We start from the raw sequence: 24754 nt of genomic DNA, 5'->3' as shown, positions 1-24754 counted from the left end.
TGACTAGTAAGTATCTTAAAACCTATGGATTGCTATGTCTCCAAAAGAGAATCAAGCGTGTGTACACAGGCATAAACGCAGCAGTGATAGGATTGGAGAGGTTCGGTGAGCAAATGAAGACCCTTTGAAGTCATATTGCATGGTACCCATTCCACGGGTCTCAACTCTCCAGGTTTAAGGTATTCTTCCTTCAGCTAAAACATGCATGTGGAACCCAGAGTATGACCAACCATGTGATCGGGAGACGTGTTCAAATATGTCTCAGTTTTCCTCCCCTGGTACTCGGGTGCAACATTCCAGACGCTTTACTAATACTCTCCCCACTTGGAGACTCAGCGCCTTTAACCTCCTGTTTGGCCCAGTTTGCAATTTCTGCGGAAGATGAACAGGAATAGCGAGAACCAATGAGAGATTGGCTGGAGGTGTCTGGACGGGCAAATTTAACTCTCATTTCCAACAGGAAAAGGAATTAACCAAAGGCTCAGCGTGCCGTGCCGGAACCAGATTAGGGCTTGAAGCCATCCTGCGGTGTTGCGGCCAGCTCAAAAGAAAGCGAGTTGAAGAAAGGAGCTCAGGGGCACTGTAATTCACAAACCTGCAGAGTTATAAATGACAGCTATCGTCCAAAAATATACTGAAGTAAGGCTGCCAAGAGGACTTGAAAGCGGGGCAGAATTGCAGGAAACCGATTTCAGGAGGTAGACTGGAATTGCATTGAAAGCATAGGAAAAGAGGCAGAACGTCCACAATGATGCACTTGGCCAAAAAGGGCGTATGCCTTTTTTCCTCAGGAAAAAACGCATACGCCCTTTTTGGCCAACCAAGCAAGCTTGCAAAGGAAATCGGCAGTAAAATGAAGTCTCACTTCCCCCCGGTCAAAAGGGCCATCTAAAAAAAGTGTAAAATCCAGAAAGGCAGGACAGGCCATGGAGAACTGGGAGCCTTGTTATGCTGATGGGCGGGATGTAAATTGCCAACAGACACTTGGGAGAAGTGTATGGTGTTTTTGAAACATCTAAAAAACAAAGCAACAGAGCCTAGGGCACTTCCACTTATGGTCCTATAGCTTAGGGAAATTAAAATCAAAAAGACACAGCCACCCCAAAGTTTGGGACGCCTCTGTTTACAAGAACCTCGTTTACTGTACAAGTTCAATATCACAGAAAGTGAAAAATGGATAAAGAACTTGTGGTACATACGTACAATGCAGTATCACTCAGCAATGAAATCTATGTCATCAGGCCCGTAGCAGCATAATGAGTGGATTCAGGTATGATGATTCTAACTGAAATAAGTCACACAGAAAAAGAAACATCATAAGACATAACTAATACACGGAATGTAAACTTGGCTACACAGGAACTGAATTAGAGAACAGAACAGGGTCTCAAATTTAGAAAACCAACTTATGCTTGCTTAAGGGGAAAGGTGAGTTGGGGTGCTGCATAAAACCAGAGATTGAAATGAGCACAGATAAAGTTCCTTAAGCCAAATATGGAATAGACAAGAGCTACTCCTTGCTCAACGAAATGGACTCAACACCCCATATTAAACGCCTAAGAATGTACCTGACTAGTAAGTATCTTAAAACCTATGGATTGCTATGTCTCCAAAAGAGAATCAAGCGTGTGTATACGGGCATAAACGCAGCAGTGATAGGATTGGAGAGGTTCGGTGAGCAAATGAAGACCCTTTGAAGTCATATTGCATGGTACCCATTCCACGGGTCTCAACTCTCCAGGTTTAAGGTATTCTTCCTTCAGCTAAAACATGCATGTGGAACCCAGAGTATGATCAACCGTGTGAACGGGAGACGTGTTCAAATATGTCTCAGTTTTCCTCCCCTTGTACTCGGGTGCAACATTCCAGACGCTTTACTAACACTCTCCCCACTTGGAAAGTCAGCGCCTTTAACCTCCTGTTTGGCCCAGTTTGCAATTTCTGCGGAAGATGAACAGGAATAGGGAGAACCAATGAGAGACTAGCTGGAGGTGTCTGGACGGGCAAATTTAACTCTCATTTCCCACCAGGAAGAGGAAATAACCAAAGGCTCAGCGTGCCGTGCCGGAACCAGATTAGGGCCTGAAGCCATCCTGCGGTGTTGCGGCCAGCTCACAAGAAAGCGAGTTGAAGAAAGGAGCTCAGGGGCACTGTAATTCACAAACCTGCAGAGTTATAAATGACAGCTATCGTCCAAAAATATACTGAAGTAAGGCTTCCAAGAGGACTTGAAAGCGGGGCAGAATTGCAGGAAACCGATTTCAGGAGGTAGACTGGAATTGCATTGAAAGCATAGGAAAAGAGGCAGAGCGTCCACAATGATGCACTTGGCCAAAAAGGGCGTATGCGTTTTTTCCTGAATATATTTAGGGAAAAACGCATACGCCCTTTTTGGCCAACCAAGCAAGCTTGCAAAGGAAATCTGCACTACAATGAAGTCTCACTTCCCCCCGGTCAAAAGGGCCATCTGAAAAAAGTGTAAAATCCAGAAAAGCAGGAGAGGCCATGGAGAACTGGGAGCCTTGTTATGCTGATGGGCGGGATGGAAATTGCCAACAGACACTCGGGAGAAGTGTATGGTGTTTCCTGAAACATCTAAAAAACAAAGCAACAGAGCCTATGGCACTTCCACTTATGGTCCTATAGCTTAGGGAAATTAAAATCAAAAAGACACAGCGTCCCCAAAGCTTGGGACGCCGCTGTTTACAAGAACCTTGTTTACAGTACAAGTTCAACATCGCAGAAAGTGAAAAATGGATAAAGAACTTGTGGTATTTGCTTACAAAGCAATATCACTCAGCAATGAAATCTATGTCATCAGGCCCGTAGCACCATAATGAGTGGATTCAGGTACGATGATTCTAACTGAAATAAGTCACACAGAAAAAGAAACATCATAAGATATCACTAATACACGGAATGTAAACTTGGCTACACAGGAACTGAATTCCAAAACAGAACAGGGTCTTAAATTTAGAAAACCAACTTATGCTTGCTTAAGGGTAAAGGTGAGTTGGGGTGCTGCATAAAACCAGAGATTGAAATGAGCACAGATAAAGTTCCTTAAGCCAAATATGGAATAGACAAGAGCTACTCCTTGCTCAACGAAATGGACTCAACACCCCATATTAAACGCCTAAGAATGTACCTGACTAGTAAGTATCTTAAAACCTATGGATTGCTATGTCTCCAAAAGAGAATCAAGCGTGTGTACAGGGGCATAAACGCAGCAGTGATAGGATTGGAGAGGTTCGGTGAGCAAATGAAGACCCTCTGAAGTCATATTGCATGGTACCCATTCCACGGGTCTCAACACTCCAGGTTTAAGGTATTCTTCCTTCAGCTAAAACATACATGTGGAACCTAGAGTATGATCAACCATGTGATCGGGAGACGTGTTCAAATATGTCTCAGTTTTCCTCCCCTGGTACTCGGGTGCAACATTCCAGACGCTTTACTAACACTCTCCCCACTTGGAGAGTCAGCGCCTTTAACCTCCTGTTTGGCCCAGTTTGCAATTTCTGCGGAAGATGAACAGGAATAGCGAGAACCAATGAGAGACTAGCTGGAGGTGTCTGGACGGGCAAATTTAACTCTCATTTCCCACCAGGAAGAACAATTAACCAAAGGCTCAGCGTGCCGTGCCGGAACCAGATTAGGGCCTGAAGCCATCCTGCGGTGTTGCGGCCAGCTCAAAAGAAAGCGAGTTGAAGAAAGGAGCTCAGGGGCACTCTAATTCACAAACCTGCAGAGTTATAAATGACAGCTATCGTCCAAAAATAGACTGAAGTAAGGCTCCCAAGAGGACTTGAAAGCGGGGCAGAATTGCAGGAAACCGATTTCAGGATGTAGACTGGAACTGCATTGAAAGTATAGGAAAAGAGGCAGAGCGTCCACAATGATGCACTTGGCCAAAAAGGGCGTATGCGTTTTTTCCTGAATATATTCAGGAAAAAACGCATACGCCCTTTTTGGCCAACCAAGCAAGCTTGCAAAGGAAATCTGCACTACAATGAAGTCTCACTTCCCCCCGGTGAAACGGGCCATCTGAAAAAAGTGTAAAATCATGAAAGGCAGGACAGGCCATGGAGAACTGGGAGCCTTGTTATGCTGATGGGTGGGCTGTAAATTGCCAACAGACACTCGGGAGAAGTGTATGGTGTTTTTGAAACATCTAAAAAACAAAGCAACAGAGCCTAGGGCACTTCCAATTATGGTCCTATAGCTTAGGGAAATTAAAATCAAAAAGACACAGCCACCCCAAAGCTTGGGACGCCTCTGTTTACAAGAACCTCGTTTACTGTACAAGTTCAATATCACAGAAAGTGAAAAATGGATAAAGAACTTGTGGTACATACGTACAATGCAGTATCACTCAACAATGAAATCTATGTCATCATGCCCGTAGCAGCATAATGAGTGGATTCAGGTACGATGATTCTAACTGAAATAAGTCACACAGAAAAAGAAACATCATAAGACATCACTAATACACGGAATGTAAACTTGGCTACACAGGAACTGAATTAGAGAACAGAACAGGGTCTCAAATTTAGAAAACCAACTTATGCTTGCTTAAGGGGAAAGGTGAGTTGGGGTGCTGCATAAAACCAGAGATTGAAATGAGCACAGATAAAGTTCCTTATGCCTAATATGGAATAGACAAGAGCTACTCCTTGCTCAACGAAATGGACTCAACACCCCATATTAAACGCCTAAGAATGTACCTGACTAGTAAGTATCTTAAAACCTATGGATTGCTATGTCTCCAAAAGAGAATCAAGCGTGTGTACACGGGCATAAACGCAGCAGTGATAGGATTGGAGAGGTTCGGTGAGCAAATGAAGACCCTTTGAAGTCATATTGCATGGTACCCATTACACGGGTCTCAACTCTCCAGGTTTAAGGTATTCTTCCTTCAGCTAAAACATGCATGTGGAACCCAGAGTATGATCAACCTTGTGAACGGGAGACGTGTTCAAATATGTCTCACTTTTCCTCCCCTTGTACTCGGGTGCAACATTCCAGACGCTTTACTAACACTCTTCCCTCTTGGAAAGTCAGCGTCTTTAACCTCCTGTTTGGCCCAGTTTGCAATTTCTGCGGAAGTTGAACAGGAATAGGGAGAACCAATGAGAGACTAGCTGGAGGTGTCTGGACGGGCAAATTTAACTCTCATTTCCCACCAGGAAGAGGAATTAACCAAAGGCTCAGCGTGCCGTGCCGGAACCAGATTAGGGCCTGAAGCCATCCTGCGGTGTTGCGGCCAGCTCACAAGAAAGCGAGTTGAAGAAAGGAGCTCAGGGGCACTGTAATTCACAAACCTGCAGAGTTATAAATGACAGCTATCGTCCAAAAATATACTGAAGTAAGGCTGCCAAGAGGACTTGAAAGCGGGGCAGAATTGCAGGAAACCGATTTCAGGAGGTAGACTGGAATTGCATTGAAAGCATAGGAAAAGAGGCAGAGCGTCCACAATGATGCACTTGGCCAAAAAGGGCGTATGCGTTTTTTCCTGAATATATTCAGGAAAACACGCATACGCCCTTTTTGGCCAACCAAGCAAGCTTGCAAAGGAAATCTGCACTACAATGAAGTCTCACTTCCCCCCGGTCAAAAGGGCCATCTGAAAAAAGTGTAAAATCCAGAAAAGCAGGAGAGGCCATGGAGAACTGGGAGCCTTGTTATGCTGATGGGCGGGATGGAAATTGCCAACAGACACTCGGGAGAAGTGTATGGTGTTTCCTGAAACATCTAAAAAACAAAGCAACAGAGCCTAGGGCACTTCCACTTATGGTCCTATAGCTTAGGGAAATTAAAATCAAAAAGACACAGCGTCCCCAAAGCTTGGGACGCCTCTGTTTACAAGAACGTCGTTTACAGTACAAGTTCAACATTGCAGAAAGTGAAAAATGGATAAAGAACTTGTGGTATTTGCTTACAAAACAATATCACTCAGCAATGAAATCTATGTCATCAGGCCCGTAGCAGCATAATGAGTGGATTCAGGTACGATGATTCTAACTGAAATAAGTCACACAGAAAAAGAAACATCATAAGATATCAGTAATACACGGAATGTAAACTTGGCTACACAGGAACTGAATTCCAAAACAGAACAGGGTCTCAAATTTAGAAAACCAACTTATGCTTGCTTAAGGGGAAAGGTGAGTTGGGGTGCTGCATAAAACCAGAGATTGAAATGAGCACAGATAAAGTTCCTTAAGCCAAATATGGAATAGACAAGAGCTACTCCTTGCTCAATGAAATGGACTCAACACGCCATATTAAACGCCTAAGAATGTACCTGACTAGTAAGTATCTTAAAACCTATGGATTGCTATGTCTCCAAAAGAGAATCAAGCGTGTGTACACAGGCATAAACGCAGCAGTGATAGGATTGGAGAGGTTCGGTGAGCAAATGAAGACCCTTTGAAGTCATATTGCATGGTACCCATTCCACGGGTCTCAACTCTCCAGGTTTAAGGTATTCTTCCTTCAGCTAAAACATGCATGTGGAACCCAGAGTATGACCAACCATGTGATCGGGAGACGTGTTCAAATATGTCTCAGTTTTCCTCCCCTGGTACTCGGGTGCAACATTCCAGACGCTTTACTAATACTCTCCCCACTTGGAGACTCAGCGCCTTTAACCTCCTGTTTGGCCCAGTTTGCAATTTCTGCGGAAGATGAACAGGAATAGCGAGAACCAATGAGAGATTGGCTGGAGGTGTCTGGACGGGCAAATTTAACTCTCATTTCCAACAGGAAAAGGAATTAACCAAAGGCTCAGCGTGCCGTGCCGGAACCAGATTAGGGCCTGAAGCCATCCTGCGGTGTTACGGCTAGCTCACAAGAAAGCGCGTTGAAGAAAGGAGCTCAGGGGCACTGTAATTCACAAACCTGCAGAGTTATAAATGACAGCTATCGTCCAAAAATATACTGAAGTAAGGCTGCCAAGAGGACTTGAAAGTGGGGCAGAATTTCAGGAAAACGATTTCAGGAGGTAGACTGGAATTGCATTGAAAGCATAGGAAAAGAGGCAGAACGTCCACAATGCTGTACTTGGCCAAAAAGGGCGTATGCGTTTTTTCCTGAATATATTCAGGAAAAAACGCATACGCCCTTTTTGGCCAACCAAGCAAGCTTGCAAAGGAAATCTGCACTACAATGAAGTCTCACTTTCCCCCAGTCAAAAGGGCCATCTGAAAAAAGTGTAAAATCCAGAAAGGCAGGACAGGCCATGGAGAACTGGGAGCCTTGTTATGCTGATGGGCGGGATGTAAATTGCCAACACACACTCAGGAGAAGTGTATGGTGTTTCCTGAAACATCTAAAAAACAAAGCAACAGAGCATAGGGTACTTCCACTTATGGTCCTATAGCTTAGGGAAATTAAAATCGAAAAGACACAGCCACCCCAAAGTTTGGGACGCCTCTGTTTACAAGAACCTCGTTTACCGTACAAGTTCAACATCGCAGAAAGTGAAAAATGGATAAAGAACTTGTGGTACTTACGTACAATACAGTATCACTCAGCAATGAAATCTATGTCATCAGGCCCGTAGCAGCATAATGAGTGGATTCAGGTACGATGATTCTAACTGAAATAAGTCACACAGAAAAAGAAACATCATAAGATATCACTAATACACGGAATGTAAACTTGGCTACACAGGAACTGAATTCCAAAACAGAACAGGGTCTCAAATTTAGAAAACCAACTTATGCTTGCTTAAGGGGAAAGGTGAGTTGGGGTGCTGCATAAAACCAGAGATTGAAATGAGCACAGATAAAATTCCTTAAGCCAAATATGGAATAGACAAGAGCTACTCCTTGCTCAACGAAATGGACTCAACACCGCATATTAAACGCCTAAGAATGTACCTGACTAGTAAGTATCTTAAAACCTATGGATTGCTATGTCTCCGAAAGAGAATCAAGCATGTGTACAGGGGCATAAACGCAGCAGTGATAGGATTGGAGAGGTTCGCTGAGCAAATGAAGACCCATTGAAGTCATATTGCATGGTACCCATTCCACGGGTTTCAACTACCCAGGTTTAATGTATTCTTCCTTCAGCTAAAACATGCATGTGGAACCTAGAGTATGATCAACCATGTGATCCGGAGACGTGTTCAAATATGTCTCAGTTTTCCTCCCCTGGTACTTCGGTGCAACATTCCAGACGCTTTACTAACACTCTCCCCACTTGGAGAGTCAGCGCCTTTAACCTCCTGTTTGGCCCAGTTTGCAATTTCTGCGGAAGATGAACAGGAATAGCGAGAACCAATGAGAGACTAGCTGGAGGTGTCTGGACGGGCAAATTTAACTCACATTTCCCACCAGGAAGAGCAAATAACCAAAGGCTCAGCGTGCCGTGCCGGAACCAGATTAGGGCCTGAAGCCATCCTGCGGTGTTGAGGTCAGCTCAAAAGAAAGCGAGTTGAAGAAAGGAGCTCAGGGGCACTGTAATTCACAAACCTGCAGAGTTATAAATGACAGCTATCGTCCAAAAATATACTGAAGTAAGGCTGCCAAGAGGACTTGAAAGCGGGGCAGAATTGCAGGAAACCGATTTCAGGAGGTAGACTGGAATTGCATTGAAAGCATAGGAAAAGAGGCAGAAAGCCCACAATGATGCACTTGGCCAAAAAGGGCGTATGCGTTTTTTCCTGAATATATTCCAGAAAAAAACGCATACGCCCTTTTTGGCCAACCAAGCAAGTTTGCAAAGGAAATCTGCACTACAATGAAGTCTCACTTCCCCCCGGTCAAAAGAGCCATCTGAAAAAAGTGTAAAATCCAGAAAGGCAGGACAGGCCATGGAGAACTGGGAGCCTTGTTATGCTGATGGGCGGGATGTAAATTGCCAACACACACACAGGAGAAGTGTATGGTGTTTCCTGAAACATCTAAAAAACAAAGCAACAGAGCCTAGGGCACTTCCACTTATGGTCCTATAGCTTAGGGAAATTAAAATCAAAAAGACACAGCCACACCAAAGTTTGGAATGGCTCTGTTTACAAGAACCTCGTTTACAGAACAAGTTCAACATCGCAGAAAGTGAAAAATGGATAAAGAAGTTGTGGTATTTACTTACAAAGCAATATCACTCAGCAATGAAATCTATGTCATCAGGCCCTTAGCAGCACAATGAGTGGATTCAGGTATGATGATTCTAATGGAAATAAGTCACAGAGAAAGAGAAATATCATAAGATATCAGTAATACACGGAATGTAAACTTGGCTACACAGGAACTGAATTACAGAACAGAACAGGGTCTCAAATTTAGAAAACCAACTTATGCTTGCTTAAGGGGAAAGGTGAGTTGGGGTGCTGCATAAAACCAGAGATTGAAATGAGCACAGATAAAGTTCTTTAAGCCAAATATGGAATAGAAAAGAGCTACTCCTTGCTCAGCAAAATGGACTCAACACCGCATATTAAAGGCCTAAGAATGTACCTGACTAGTAAGTATCGTAAAACCTATGGATTGCTATGTCTCCAAAAGAGAATCAAGCGTGTGTACAGGGGCAGAAACGCAGCAGTGATAGGATTGGAGAGGTTCGGTGAGCAAATGAAGACCCTTTGAAGTCATATTGCATGGTACCCATTCCACGGGTCTCAACTCTCCAGGTTTAAGGTATTCTTCCTTCAGCTAAAACATGCATGTGGAACCTAGAGTATGATCAACCATGTGATCGGGAGACGTGTTCAAATATGTCTCAGTTTTCCTCCCCTGGTACTCGGGTGCAACATTCCAGACGCTTTACTAACACTCTCCCCACTTGGAGAGTCAGCGCCTTTAACCTCCTGTTTGGCCCAGTTTGCAATTTCTGCGGAAGATGAACAGGAATAGCGAGCATAATGAGAGACTAGCTGGAGGTGTCTGGACGGGCAAATTTAACTCTCATTTCCCACCAGGAAGAGGAAATAACCAAAGGATCAGCGTGCCGTACCGGAACCAGATTAGGGCCTGAAGCCATCCTGCGGTGTTGCGGCCAGCTCAAAAGAAAGCGAGTTGAAGAAAGGAGCTCAGGGGCACTGTAATTCACAAACCTGCAGAGTTATAAATGACAGCTATCGTCCAAAAATAGACTGAAGTAAGGCTGCCAAGAGGACTTGAAAGCGGGGCAGAAATGCAGGAAACCGATTTCAGGAGGTAGACTGGAATTGCATTGAAAGCATAGGAAAAGAGGCAGAACGTCCACAATGATGCACTTGGCCAAAAAGGGTGTATGCGTTTTTTCCTGAATATATTCAGGAAAAAACGCATACGCCCTTTTTGGCCAACCAAGCAAGCTTGCAAAGGAAATCTGCAGTACAATGAAGTCTCACTTCCCCCCGGTCAAAAGAGCCATCTGAAAAAAGTGTAAAATCCAGAAAGGCAGGACAGGCCATGGAGAACTGGGAGCCTTGTTATGCTGATGGGCGGGATGTAAATTGCCAACAGACACTCGGGAGAAGTGTATGGTGTTTCCTGAAACATCTAAAAAACAAAGCAACAGAGGCTAGGGCACTTCGACTTATGGTCCTATAGCTTAGGGAAATTAAAATCAAAAAGACACAGCCACCCCAAAGTTTGGGACGCCTCTGTTTACAAGAACCTCGTTTACAGTACAAGTTCAACATCGCAGAAAGTGAAAAATGGATAAAGAAGTTGTGGTACTTCCTTACAAAGCAATATCACTCAGCAATGAAATCTATGTCATCAGGCCCTTAGCAGCACAATGAGTGGATACAGGTATGATGATTCTAACTGAAATAAGTCACACAGAAAAAGAAACATCATAAGATATCAGTAATACATGGAATGTAAACTTGGCTACACAGGAACTGAATTCCAAAACAGAACAGGGTCTCAAATTTAGAAAAGCAACTTATGCTTGCTTAAGGGTAAAGGTGAGTTGGGGTGCTGCATAAAACCAGAGATTGAAATGAGCACAGATAAAGTTCCTTAAGCCAAATATGGAATAGACAAGAGCTACTCCTTGCTCAACAAAATGGACTCAACACCGCATATTAAACGTCTAAGAATGTACCTGACTAGTAAGTATCTTAAAACCTATGGATTGCTATGTCTCCGAAAGAGAATCAAGCATGTGTACAGGGGCAGAAACGCAGCAGTGATAGGATTGGAGAGGTTCGGTGAGCAAATGAAGACTCTTTGAAGTCATATTGCATGGTACCCATTCCACGGGTCTCAACTTTCCAGGTTTAAGTTATTCTTCCTTCAGCTAAAACATGCATGTGGAACCCAGAGTATGATCAACTGTGTGAACGGGAGACGTGTTCAAATATGTCTCAGTTTTCCTCCCCTGGTACTCGGGTGCAACATTCCAGACGCTTTACTAACACTCTCCCCACTTGGAGAGTCAGCGCCTTTAACCTCCTGTTTGGCCCAGTTGCAATTTCTGCGGAAGATGAACAGGAATAGCGAGAATAATGAGAGACTAGCTGGAGGTGTCTGGACGGGCAGATTTAACTCTCATTTCCCACCAGGAAGAGGAAATAACCAAAGGCTCAGCGTGCCGTGCCGGAACCAGATTAGGGCATGAAGCCATCCTGCGGTGTTGCGGCCAGCTCAAAACAAAGCGAGTTGAAGAAAGGAGCTCAGGGGCACTGTAATTCACAAACCTGCAGAGTTATAAATGACAGCTATCATCCAAAACTATACTGAAGTAAGGCTGCCAAGAGGACTTGAAAGCGGGGCAGAATTGCAGGAAACCGATTTCAGGAGGTAGACTGGAATTGCATTGAAAGCATAGGAAAAGAGGCAGAACGTCCACAAATGATGCACTTGGCCAAAAAGGGCGTATGCGTTTTTTCCTGAATATATTCAGGAAAAAACGCATACGCCCTTTTTGGCCAACCAAGCAAGCTTGCAAAGGAAATCTGTAGTACAATGAAGTCTCACTTCCCCCCGGTCAAAAGGGCCATCTGAAAAAAGTGTAAAATCCAGAAAGGCAGGACAGGCCATGGAGAACTGGGAGCCTTGTTATGCTGATGGGTGGGATGTAAATTGCCAACAGACACTTGGGAGAAGTGTATGGTGTTTCCTGAAACATCTAAAAAACAAAGCAACAGAGCCTAGGGCACTTCCACTTATGGTCCTATAGCTTAGGGAAATTAAAATCAAAAAGACACAGCCACCCCAAAGTTCGGGACGCCTCTGTTTACAAGAACCTCGTTTACAGTACAAGTTCAACATCGCAGAAAGTGAAAAATGGATAAAGAAGTTGTGGTATTTACTTACAAAGCAATATCACTCAGCAATGAAATCTATGTCATCAGGCCCTTAGCAGCACAATGAGTGGATTCAGGTATGATGATTCTAACTGAAATAAGTCACACAGAAAAAGAAACATCATAAGATATCAGTAATACATGGAATGCAAACCTGGCTACACAGGAACTGAATTACAGAACAGAACAGTGTCTCAAAGTTAGAAAAGCAACTTATGCTTGTTTAAGGGGAAAGGTGAGTTGGGGTGCTGCATAAAACCAGAGATTGAAATGAGCACAGATAAAGTTCCTTAAGCCAAATATGGAATAGACAAGAGCTACTCCTTGCTCAACGAAATGGACTCAACACCGCATATTAAACGCCTAAGAATGTACCTGACTAGTAAGTATCTTAAAACCTATGGATTGCTATGTCTCTGAAAGAGAATCAAGCATGTGTACAGGGGCATAAACGCAGCAGTGATAGGATTGGAGAGGTTCGGTGCGCAAATGAAGACCCTTTGAAGTCATATTGCATGGTACCCATTCCACGGGTTTCAACTACCCAGGTTTAAAGTATTCTTCCTTCAGCTAAAACATGCATGTGGAACCTAGAGTATGATCAACCATGTGATCGGGAGACGTGTTCAAATATGTCTCAGTTTTCCTCCCCTGGTACTCGGGTGCAACATTCCAGGCGCTTTACTAACACTCTCCCTACTTGGAGAGTCAGTCCCTTTAACCTCCTGTTTGGCCCAGTTTGCAATTTCTGCGGAAGATGAACAGGAATAGCGAGAACCAATGAGAGACTAGCTGGAGGTGTCTGGACGGGCAAATTTAACTCTCATTTCCCACCAGGAAGAGGAATTAACCAAAGGCTCAGCATGCCGTGCCGGAACCAGATTAGGGCCTGAAGCCATCCTGCGGTGTTGCGTCCAGCTCAAAAGAAAGCGAGTTGAAGAAAGGAGCTCAGGGGCACTGTAATTCACAATCCTGCAGAGTTATAAATGACAGCTATCGTCCAAAAATATACTGAAGTAAGGCTGCCAAGAGGACTTGAAAGCGGGGCAGAAATGCAGGAAACCGATTTCAGGAGGTAGACTGGAATTGCATTGAAAGCATAGGAAAAGAGGCAGAACGTCCACAATGATGCACTTGGCCAAAAAGGGCGTATGCGTTTTTTCCTGAATATATACAGGAAAAAACGCATACGCCCTTTTTGGCCAACCAAGCAAGCTTGCAAAAGGAATCTGCAGTACAATGAAGTCTCACTTCCCCCCGGTCAAAACGGTCATCTGAAAAAAGTGTAAAATCCAGAAAGGCAGGACAGGCCATGGAGAACTGGGAGCCTTGTTATGCTGATGGGCGGGATGTAAATTGCCAACAGACACTCAGGAGAAGTGTATGGTGTTTCCTGAAACATCTAAAAAACAAAGCAACAGAGCCTAGGGCACTTCCATTTATGGTCCTATAGCTTAGGGAAATTAAAATCAAAAAGACACAGTCACCCCAAAGTTTGGGACGCCTCTGTTTACAAGAACCTCGTTTACAGTACAAGTTCAACATCGCAGAAAGTGAAAAATGGATAAAGAAGTTGTGGTATTTACTTACAAAGCAATATCACTCAGCAATGAAATCTATGTCATCAGGCCCTTAGCAGCACAATGAGTGGATTCAGGTATGATGATTCTAACTGAAATAAGTCACACAGAAAAAGAAACATCATAAGATATCAGTAATACATGGAATGCAAACCTGGCTACACAGGAACTGAATTACAGAACAGAACAGTGTCTCAAAGTTAGAAAAGCAACTTATGCTTGTTTAAGGGGAAAGGTGAGTTGGGGTGCTGCATAAAACCAGAGATTGAAATGAGCACAGATAAAGTTCCTTAAGCCAAATATGGAATAGACAAGAGCTACTCCTTGCTCAACGAAATGGACTCAACACCGCATATTAAACGCCTAAGAATGTATCTGACTAGTAAGTATCTTAAAATCTATGGATTGCTATGTCTCCGAAAGAGAATCAAGCATGTGTACAGGGGCATAAACGCAGCAGTGATAGGATGGGAGAGGTTCGGTGAGCAATGAAGACCCTTTGAAGTCATATTGCAATGTACCCATTCCACGTGTTTCAACTACCCAGGTTTAAGGTATTCTTCCTTCAGCTAAAACATGCATGTGGAACCTAGAGTATGATCAACCATGTGATCGGGAGACGTGTTCAAATATGTCTCAGTTTTCCTCCCCTGGTACTCGGGTGCAACATTCCAGACGCTTTACTAACACTCTCCCGACTTGGAGAGTCACTCCCTTTAACCTCCTGTTTGGTCCAGTTTGCAATTTCTGCGGAAGATGAACAAGAATAGCGAGAACCAATGAGAGACTAGCTGGAGGTGTCTGGACGGGCAAATTTAACTCTCATTTCCCACCAGGAAGAGGAAATAACCAAAGGCTCAGCGTGCCGTGCCGGAACCAGACTAGGGCCTGAAGCCATCCTGCGGTGTTGCGTCCAGCTCAAAAGAAAACGAGTTGAAGAAAGGAGCTCAGGGGCACTGTAATTCACAAACCTGCAGAGTTATAAATGACAGCTATCGTCCAAAAATATACTGAAGTAAGGCTGCCAAGAGGACTTGAAAGCGGGGCAGAATTGCAGGAAACCGATTTCAGGAGGTAGACTGGAATTGCATTGAAAGCATAGGAAAAGAGGCAGAACGTCCACAATGATGCACTTGGCCAAAAAGGGCGTATGCCTTTTTTCCTGAATATATTCAGGAAAAAACGCATACGCCCTTTTTGGCCAACCAAGCAAACTTGCAAAGGAAATCTGCACTACAATGAAGTCTCACTTCCCCCCAGTCAAAAGGGCCATCTGAAAAAAGTGTAAAATCCAGACAGGCAGGACAGGCCATGGAGAACTGGGAGCCTTGTTATGCTGATGGGCGGGATGTAAATTGCCAACAGACACTTGGGTGAAGTGTATGGTGTTTCCTGAAACATCTAAAAAACAAAGCAACAGAGCCTAGGGCACTTCCACTTATGGTCCTAGAGCTTAGGGAAATTAAAATAAAAAAGACACAGCCACCCCAAAGTTTGGGACGCCTCTGTTTACAAGAACCTCGTTTACCGTACAAGTTCAATATCACAGAAAGTGAAAAATGGATAAAGAAGTTATGGTACTTACGTACAATGCAGTATCACTCAGAAATGAAATCTATGTCATCAGGCCCTTGGCAGCACAATGAGTGGATTCAGGTACGATGATTCTAACTGAAATAAATCACACAGAAATGGAAACATCATAAGATATCACTAATACACGGAATGTAAACTTGGCTACACAGGAAGTGAATTCCAAAACAGAACAGGGTCTCAAATTTAGAAAACCAACTTATGCTTGCTTAAGGGGAAAGGTGAGTTGGGGTGCTGCATAAAACCAGAGATTGAAATGAGCACAGATAAAGTTCCTTAAGCCAAATATGGAATAGACAAGAGCTACTCCTTGCTCAACGAAATGAACTCAACACCCCATATTAAACGCCTAAGAATGTATCTGACTAGTAAGTATCTTAAAACCTATGGATTGCTATGTCTCCAAAAGAGAATCAAGCGTGTGTACAGGGGCATAAACGCAGCAGTGATAGGATTGGAGAGGTTCGGTGAGCAAATGAAGACCCTTTGAAGTCATATTGCATGGTACCCATTACACGGGTCTTAACTCTCTAGGTTTAAGGTACTCTTCCTTCAGCTAAAACATGCATGTGGAACCCAGAGTATGATCAACCATGTGAACGGGAGACGTGTTCAAATATGTCTCAGTTTTCCTCCCCTGGTACTCGCGTGCAACATTCCAGACGCTTTACTAACACTCTCCCCACTTGGAGAGTCAGCGCCTTTAACCTCCTGTTTGGCCCAGTTTGCAATTTCTGCGGAAGATGAACAGGAATAGGGAGAACCAATGAGAGACTAGCTGGAGGTGTCTGGACGGGCAAATTTAACTCTCATTTCCCACCAGGAAGAGGAAATAACCAAAGGCTCAGCGTGCCGTGCCAGAACCAGATTAGGGCCTGAAGCCATCCTGCGGTGTTGCGGCCAGCTCACAAGAAAGCGAGTTGAAGAAAGGAGTTCAGGGGCACTGTAATTCACAAACCTGCAGAGTTATAAATGACAGCTATCGTCCAAAACTATACTGAAGTAAGGCTGCCAAGAGGACTTGAAAGCGGGGCAGAATTGCAGGAAACTGATTTCAGGAGGTAGACTGGAATAGCATTGAAAACATAGGAAAAGAGGCAGAACGTCCACAATGATGCACTTGGCCAAAAAGGGCGTATGCGTTTTTTCCTGAATATATTCAGCAAAAAACGCATACGCACTTTTTGGCCAACCAAGCAAGCTTGCAAAGGAAATCTGCACTACAATGAAGTCTCACTTCCCCCCGGTCAAAAGGGTCATCTGAAAAAAGTGTAAAATCCAGAAAGGCAGGACAGGCCATGGAGAACTGGGAGCCTTGTTATGCTGATGGGCGGGATGCAAATTGCCAACAGACACTCAGGAGAAGTGTATGGTGTTTCCTGAAACATCTAAAAAACAAAGCAACAGAGCCTAGGGCACTTCCACTTATGGTCCTAGAGCTTAGGGAAATTAAAATCAAAAAGACACAGCCACCCCAAAGTTTGGGACGCCTCTGTTTACAAGAACCTCGTTTACAGTACAAGTTCAACATCGCAGAAAGTGAAAAATGGATAAAGAAGTTGTGGTATTTACTTACAAAGCAATATCACTCAGCAATGAAATCTATGTCATCAGGCCCTTAGCAGCACAATGAGTGGATTCAGGTATGATGATTCTAACTGAAATAAGTCACACAGAAAAAGAAACATCATAAGATATCAGTAATACATGGAATGCAAACCTGGCTACACAGGAACTGAATTACAGAACAGAACAGTGTCTCAAAGTTAGAAAAGCAACTTATGCTTGTTTAAGGGGAAAGGTGAGTTGGGGTGTTGCATAAAACCAGAGATTGAAATGAGCACAGATAAAGTTCCTTAAGCCAAATATGGAATAGACAAGAGCTACTCCTTGCTCAACGAAATGGACTCAACACCGCATATTAAACGCCTAAGAATGTACCTGACTAGTAAGTATCTTAAAACCTATGGATTGCTATGTCTCCGATAGAGAATCAAGCATGTGTACAGGGGCATAAACGCAGCAGTGATAGGATTGTAGAGGTTCGGTGTGCAAATGAAGACCCTTTGAAGTCATATTGCATGGTACCCATTCCACGGGTTTCAACTACCCAGGTTTAAAGTATTCTTCCTTCAGCTAAAACATGCATGTGGAACCTAGAGTATGATCAACCATGTGATCGGGAGACGTGTTCAAATATGTCTCAGTTTTCCTCCCCTGGTACTCGGGTGCAACATTCCAGACGCTTTACTAACACTCTCCCGACTTGGAGAGTCAGTGCCTTTAACCTCCTGTTTGGCCCAGTTTGCAATTTCTGCGGAAGATGAACAGGAATAGCGAGAACCAATGAGAGACTAGCTGGAGGTGTCTGGACGGGCAAATTTAACTCTCATTTCCCACCAGGAAGAGGAATTAACCAAAGACTCAGCATGCCGTGCCGGAACCAGATTAGGGCCTGAAGCCATCCTGCGGTGTTGCGTCCAGCTCAAAAGAAAGCGAGTTGAAGAAAGGAGCTCAGGGGCACTGTAATTCACAATCCTGCAGAGTTATAAATGACAGCTATCGTCCAAAAATATACTGAAGTAAGGCTGCCAAGAGGACTTGAAAGTGGGGCAGAAATGCAGGAAACCGATTTCAGGAGGTACACTGGAATTGCACTGAAAGCATAGGAAAAGAGGCAGAACGTCCACAATGATGCACTTGGCCAAAAAGGGCGTATGCGTTTTTTCCTGAATATATTCAGGAAAAAACGCATACGCCCTTTTTGGCCAACCAAGCAAGCTTGCAAAGGGAATCTGCAGTACAATGAAGTCTCACTTCCCCCCGGTCAAAAGGGCCATCTGAAAAAAGTGTAAAATCCAGAAAGGCAGGACAGGCCATGGAGAACTGGGAGCCTTGTTATGCTGATGGGCGGGATGTAAATTGCCAACAGACACTCGGGAGAAGTGTATGGTGTTTCCTGAAACATCTAAAAAACAAAGCAACAGAGCCTAGGGTTCTTCCACTTATGGTCCTATAGCTTAGGGAAATTAAAATCAAAAAGACACAGTCACCCCAAAGTTTGGGACGCCTCTGTTTACAAGAACCTCGTTTACAGTAGAAGTTCAACATTGCAGAAAGTGAAAAATGGATAAAGAAGTTGTGGTATTTACTTACAAAGCAATATCACTCAGCAATGAAATCTATGTCATCAGGCCCTTAGCAGCACAATGAGTGGATTCAGGTATGATGATTCTAACTGAAATAAGTCACACAGAAAAAGAAACATCATAAGATATCAGTAATACATGGAATGCAAACCTGGCTACACAGGAACTGAATTACAGAACAGAAGAGTGTCTCAAAGTTAGAAAAGCAACTTATGCTTGTTTAAGGGGAAAGGTGAGTTGGGGTGCTGCATAAAACCAGAGATTGAAATGAGCACAGATAAAGTTCCTTAAGCCAAATATGGAATAGACAAGAGCTACTCCTTGCTCAACGAAATGGACTCAACACCGCATATTAAACGCCTAAGAATGTATCTGACTAGTAAGTATCTTAAAACCTATGGATTGCTATGTCTCCGAAAGAGAATCAAGCATGTGTACAGGAGCATAAACGCAGCAGTGATAGGATTGGAGAGGTTCGGTGAGCAAATGAAGACCCTTTGAAGTCATATTGCATGGTACCCATTCCACGGGTTTCAACTACCCAGGTTTAAGGTATTCTTCCTTCAGCTAAAACATGCATGTGGAACCTAGAGTATGATCAACCATGTGATCGGGAGACGTGTTCAAATATGTCTCAGTTTTCGTACCCTGGTACTGGGGTGCAACATTCCAGACGCTTTACTAACACTCTCCCGACTTGGAGAGTCAGTCCCTTTAACCTCCTGTTTGGCCCAGTTTGCAATTTCTGTGGAAGATGAACAAGAATAGCGAGAACCAATGAGAGACTAGCTGGAGGTGTCTGGACGGGCAAATTTAACTCTCATTTCCCACCAGGAAGAGGAAATAACCAAACGCTCAGCGTGCCGTGCCGGAACCAGATTAGGGCCTGAAGCCATCCTGCGGTGTTGCGGCCAGCTCAAAAGAAAACGAGTTGAAGAAAGGAGCTCAGGGGCACTGTAATTCACAAATCTGCAGAGTTATAAATGACAGCTATCGTCCAAAAATATACTGAAGTAAGGCTGCCAAGAGGACTTGAAAGCGGGGCAGAATTGCAGGAAACCGATTTCAGGAGGTAGACTGGAATTGCATTGAAAGCATAGGAAAGGAGGCAGAACGTCCACAATGATGCACTTGGCCAAAAAGGGCGTATGCGTTTTTTCCTGAATATATTCAGGAAAAAACGCATACGCCCTTTTTGGCCAACCAAGCAAGCTTGCAAAGGGAATCTGCAGTACAATGAAGTCTCACTTCCCCCCGGTCAAAAGGGCCATCTGAAAAAAGTGTAAAATCCAGAAAGGCAGGACAGGCCATGGAGAACTGGGAGCCTTGTTATGCTGATGGGCGGGATGTAAATTGCCAACAGACACTCGGGAGAAGTGTATGGTGTTTCCTGAAACATCTAAAAAACAAAGCAACAGAGCCTAGGGCACTTCCACTTATGGTCCTAGAGCTTAGGGAAATTAAAATCAAAAAGACACAGCCACCCCAAAGTTTGGGACACCTCTGTTTACAAGAACGTCGTTTACAGTACAAGTTCAACATCGCAGAAAGTGAAAAATGGATAAAGAAGTTGTGGTATTTACTTACAAAGCAATATCACTCAGCAATGAAATCTATGTCATCAGGCCCTTAACAGCACAATGAGTGGATTCAGGTATGATGATTCTAACTGAAATAAGTCACACAGAAAAAGAAACATCATAAGATATCAGTAATACACGGAATGTAAACTTGGCTACACAGGAACTGAATGACAGAACAGAACAGTGTCTCAAATTTAGAAAACCAACTTATGCTTGCTACGGGTAAAGGTGAGTTGGGGTGCTGCATAAAACCAGAGATTGAAATGAGCACAGATAAAGTTCCTTAAGCCAAATATGGAATAGACAAGAGCTACTCCTTGCTCAACGAAATGGCCTCAACACCCCATATTAAACGCCTAAGAATGTACCTGACTAGTAAGTATCTTAAAACCTATGCATTGCTATGTCTCCGAAAGAGAATCAAGCATGTGTACAGGGGCATAAACACAGCAGTGATAGGATTGAAGCGGTTCGGTGAGCAAATGAAGACCCTTTGAAGTCATATTGCATGGTACCCATTCCACGGGTTTCAACTACCCAGGTTTAAGGTATTCTTCCTTCAGCTAAAACATGCATGTGGAACCTAGAGTATGATCAACCATGTGATCGGGAGACGTGTTCAAATATGTCTCAGTTTTCCTACCCTGGTACTCGGGTGCAACATTCCAGACGCTTTACTAACACTCTCCCGACTTGGAGAGTCAGTCCCTTTAACCTCCTGTTTGGCCCAGTTTGCAATTTCTGCGGAAGATGAACAGGAACAGCGAGAACCAATGAGAGGCTAGCTGGAGGTGTCTGGACGGGCAAATTTAACTCTAATTTCCCACCAGGAAGAGGAATTAACCAAAGGCTCAGCGTGCCGTGCCGGAACCAGACTAGGGCCTGAAGCCATCCTGCAGTGTTGCGGACAGGTCACAAGAAAGTGAGTTGAAGAAAGGAGCTCAGGGGCACTGTAATTCACAAACCTGCAGAGTTATAAATGACAGCTATCGTCCAAAAATATACTGAAGTAAGGCTGCCAAGAGGACTTGAAAGCGGGGCAGAATTGCAGGAAACCGATTTCAGGAGGTAGACTGGAATTGCATTGAAAGCATAGGAAAAGAGGCAGAACGTCCACAATGATGCACTTGGCCAAAAAGGGCGAATGCATTTTTTCCTGAATATATTGAGGAAAAAACGCATACGCCCTTTTTGGCCAACCAAGCAAGCTTGCAAAGGAAATCTGCACTACAATGAAGTCTCACTTCCCCCCGGTCAAAAGGGCCATCTGAATAAAGTGTAAAATCCAGAAAGGCAGGACAGGCCATGGAGAACTGGGAGCCTTGTTATGCTGATGGGCGGGATGTAAATTGCCAACAGACACTCGGGAGAAGTGTATGGTGTTTCCTGAAACATCTAAAAAACAAAGCAACAGAGCCTAGGGCACTTCCACTTATGGTCCTATAGCTTAGGGAAATTAAAATCAAAAAGACACAGTCACCCCAAAGTTTGGGACGCCTCTGTTTACAAGAACCTTATTTACCGTACATGTTCAATATCGCAGAAAGTGAAAAATGGATAAAGAACTTGTGGTACTTACGTACAATGCAGTATCACTCAGCAATTAAATCTATGTCATCAGGCCCGTAGCAGCATAACGAGTGGATTCAGGTACGATGATTCTAACTGAAATAAGTCACACAGAAAAAAAACATCATAAGATATCACTAATACACGGAATGTAAACTTGGCTACACAGGAACTGGATTCCAAAACAGAACAGGATCTCAAATTTAGAAAACCAACTTATGCTTGCTTAAGGGGAAAGGTGAGTTGGGGTGCTGCATAAAACCAGAGATTGAAATGAGCACAGATAAAGTTCCTTAAGCCAAATATGGAATAGACAAGAGCTACTCCTTGCTCAACGAAATGGCCTCAACACCCCATATTAAACGCCTAAGAATGTACCTGACTAGTAAGTATCTTAAAACCTATGGATTGCTATGTCTCCAAAAGAGAATCAAGCGTGTGTACAGGGGCATAAACGCAGCAGTGATAGGATTGGAAAGGTTCGGTGAGCAAATGAAGACCCTTTGAAGTCATATTGCATGGTACCCATTACACGGGTTTCAACTACCCAGGTTTAAGGTATTCTTCCTTCAGCTAAAACATGCATGTGGAACCCAGAGTATGATCAACCGTGTGAACGGGAGACGTGTTCAAATATGTCTCAGTTTTCCTCCCCTGGTACTCGGGTGCAACATTCCAGACGCTTTACTAACACTCTCCCCACTTGGAGAGTCAGCGCCTTTAACCTCCTGTTTGGCCCAGTTTGCAATTTCTGCGGAAGATGAACAGGAATAGCGAGAACCAATGAGAGACTAGCTGGAGGTGTCTGGACGGGCAAATTTAACTCTCATTTCCCACCAGGAAGAGGAAATAACCAAAGGCTCAGTGAGCCGTGACGGAACCAGATTAGGGCCTGAAGCCATTCTGCGGTGTTGCGGCCAGCTCAAAATAAAGGGAGTTGAAGAAAGGAGCTCAGGGGCACTGTAATTCACAAACCTGCAGAGTTATAAATGACAGCTATCGTCCAAAAATATACTGAAGTAAGGCTGCCAAGAGGACTTGAAAGCGGGGCAGAATTGCAGGAAACCGATTTCAGGAGGTAGACTGGAATTGCATTGAAAGCATAGGAAAAGAGGCAGAACGTCCACAATGATGCACTTGGCCAAAAAGGGCGTATGCGTTTTTTCCTGAATATATTCAGGAAAAAACGCATACGCCCTTTTTGGCCAACCAAGCAAGCTTGCAAAGGAAATCTGCACTACAATGAAGTCTCACTTCCCCCCGGTCAAAAGGGCCATCTGAAAAAAGTGTAAAATCCAGAAAGGCAGGACAGGCCATGGAGAACTGGGAGCCTTGTTATGCTGATGGGCGGGATGTAAATTGCCAACAGACACTCGGGAGAAGTGTATCGTGTTTCCTGAAACATCTAAAAAACAAAGCAACAGAGCCTAGGGCACTTCCACTTATGGTCCTATAGCTTAGGGAAATTAAAATCAAAAAGACAGAGCTACCCCAAAGTTAGGGACGACTCTGTTTACAAGAACCTCGTTTACCATACAAGTTCAATATCACAGAAAGTGAAAAATGGATAAAGTACTTATGGTACTTACATACAATGCAGTATCACTCAGCAATGAAATCTATGTCATCAGTCCCTTAGCAGCATAATGAGTGGATTCAGGTACGATGATTCTAACTGAAATAAGTGACACAGGAAAAGAAACATCATAAGCTATCACTAATACACGGAATGTAAACTTGGCTACACAGGAAGTGAATTCCAAAACAGAACAGGGTCTCAAATTTAGAAAAGCAACTTATGCTTGCTTAAGGGGAAAGGTGAGTTGGTTTGCTGCATAAAAGCAGAGATTGAAATGAGCACAGATAAAGTTCCTTACGCCAAATATGGAACAGACAATAGCTACTCCTTGTTCAACGAAATGGACTCAACACCCGATATTAAACGCCTAAGAATGTACCTGACTAGTAAGTATCTTAAAACCTATGGATTGCTATGTCTCCAAAAGAGAATCAAGCGTGTGTACAGCGGCATAAACGCAACAGTGATAGGACTGGAGAGGTTTGTGAGCAAATGAAGACCCTTTGAAGTCATATTGCATGGTACCCATTCCACGGGTCTCAACTCTCCAGGTTTAAGGTATTCTTCCTTCAGCTAAAACATGCATGTGGAACTTAGAGTATGATCAACCATGTGATCAGGAGACGTGTTCAAATATGTCTCAGTTTTCGTACCCAGGTACTCGGGTGCAACATTCCAGACGCTTTACTAACACTCTCCCGACTTGGAGAGTCAGTCCCTTTAACCTCCTGTTTGGCCCAGTTTGCAATTTCTGCGATAGATGAACAGGAATAGCGAGAACCAATGAGAGACTAGCTGGAGGTGTCTGGACGGGCAAATTTAACTCTCAATTCCCACCAGGAAGAGGAAATAACCAAAGGCTCAGCGTGCCGTGTCGAAAGCAGATTAGGGCCTGAAGCCATCCTGCGGTGTTGCGGCCAGCCCAAAAGAAAGTGAGTTGAAGAAAGGAGCTCAGGGGCACTGTAATTCACAAACCTGCAGAGTTATAAATGACAGCATTTATCCAAAAATATACTGAAGTAAGGCTGCCAAGAGGACTTGAAAGTGGGGCAGAATTGCAGGAAACCGATTTCAGGAGGTAGACTGGAATAGCTTTGAAAGCATAGGAAAAGAGGCAGAACATCCACAATGATGCACTTGGCCAAAAAGGGCGTATGCGTTTTTTCCTGAATATATTCAGGAAAAAACGCATACGCCCTTTTTGGCCAACCAAGCAAGCTTGCAAAGGAAATCTGCACTACAATGAAGTCTCACTTCCCCCCAGTCAAAAGGGCCATTTGAAAAAAGTGTAAAATCCAGACAGGCAGGACAGGCCATGGAGAACTGGGAGCCTTGTTATGCTGATGGGCGGGATGTAAATTGCCAACAGACACTCTGGAGAAGTGTATGGTGTTTCCTGAAACATCTATAAAACAAAGCAACAGAGCCTAGGGCACTTCCACTTATGGACC

The 24754-nt window shown here is 43.8% G+C and overlaps 1 long non-coding RNA gene across 1 annotated transcript in view; it reads right to left on the bottom strand.

Moving 5' to 3' along the window:
- Nucleotides 1-1263: 1263 nt before the first annotated feature.
- The window catches only part of LOC307181500, a 429076-nt gene continuing 405585 nt past the window's right edge, over nucleotides 1264-24754 (bottom strand). The window contains exon 3 of the long non-coding RNA XR_013826923.1: nucleotides 1264-1285. This is a non-coding gene — a long non-coding RNA (uncharacterized lncRNA). The remainder of the gene's footprint in view (nucleotides 1286-24754) is intronic.

Source organism: Stenella coeruleoalba (assembly GCF_951394435.1).
Source record: "Stenella coeruleoalba genome assembly, contig: scaffold_68, whole genome shotgun sequence".
NCBI classification, from domain to species: domain Eukaryota; kingdom Metazoa; phylum Chordata; class Mammalia; order Artiodactyla; family Delphinidae; genus Stenella; species Stenella coeruleoalba.
This window is presented reverse-complemented; position numbering and strand designations above follow the sequence as displayed.